Source organism: Anomaloglossus baeobatrachus, unplaced genomic scaffold (genome assembly GCF_048569485.1).
Source record: "Anomaloglossus baeobatrachus isolate aAnoBae1 unplaced genomic scaffold, aAnoBae1.hap1 Scaffold_294, whole genome shotgun sequence".
Lineage (NCBI taxonomy): Eukaryota > Metazoa > Chordata > Amphibia > Anura > Aromobatidae > Anomaloglossus > Anomaloglossus baeobatrachus.
In genome coordinates, this window is record NW_027442384.1 from 277,893 (window position 1) to 278,985 (window position 1,093).

The following is a 1,093-nucleotide window of genomic DNA, read 5'->3' on the forward strand; positions in this document are numbered from 1 at the left end:
CGCCCATTCTTAGTATTTGACGTTCCTTATATTGCGGTATCAGGCTTCGCAGCAGGTTGCAAAACATTCATCACCCATGACTGTCCCCAATTGGGCTCAGAAGCTAAATGTCTATCATGACCTCTCTTTTTGAAAGTCCAAGAGCAAGCAAACTCTTCCTCCAGGAGAGGGAGCCAACAGATCACTAAAGACATCATCATTGCTCAAAGAAAACACCGAAAAACAATGGAAGCTTTAATTGGAGTGGAATCTGATAGACAGCACCTGATGCCAAGTCTGCATCTTCTAACACCTGCAGTCACTGCAGCAGCTGAATCCAATGTGTCCAAAAGGGATCTATTCTATTCAATTGCAAATGATCTAGATAAGACTGAGAATAAGATACTGCACGGGACATAGCAGAGTTGGTCAAGTTGAGTGGAGATGAGTTTGCTATTTGGCACAGCTTTTGCATCAATAAAGCAAGTAAAAGGTGTGAAAGATAAAAAAAAGGGTGAAAGTGTGAAAAGTGAATTGGCCAAATTGAGGTGCATATAAAGTTTTTGCTTTCTTTCAATTCACTAATGGGGCTCATTTGAATCAGGTGAATTGAGTTCTGCTTTTGGAAACTGGGTTAAGAAGGGGTGCACCGGTCCTGGAGGTACTGCAATACCAGGTCAATGCGTGGAGTGGACAGAGCAAGATTTTTTCCATCTCCTTGTTCTAAAAATCCATTTAATATATGGTCCCCAGAGAGGGGACGTATCAGATATTAAACTGATAAGAACAGATTTAATTTTTTTTTTTTTCTGTTTATCAGTAGGACTTCAAAATAACAAAGGTGATCGCCTCCCGTTGCCTGGGAACCGTCCAGGCACAAGAGGGCTATGTGTCACCAGAAGGCGCACACACTTCCTCAAGGCCGGCAGACGTGCAATCCCAGGCACCTTCCAGTACCGACCAAGGTAGCGTCCTCCGAAACTACACTTGATCTTAGCCAAAAGGCCGAGAAGCTATAACCCGAATTGGTTACGGCCTTGAGTGGCACCCTGGCCTATACCGGACACATCTTAGGGAGAGGGAGACAAACCCACGCCTACAGAAGACATTTTGT

The 1,093-nt window shown here is 44.1% G+C and overlaps 1 pseudogene; it reads right to left on the bottom strand.

The window, feature by feature from the left end:
- Positions 1–618: 618 nt before the first annotated feature.
- On the bottom strand, positions 619–825 carry LOC142267235 (U2 spliceosomal RNA; annotated as a pseudogene).
- Between the last annotated feature and the right edge of the window lie 268 nt (positions 826–1,093).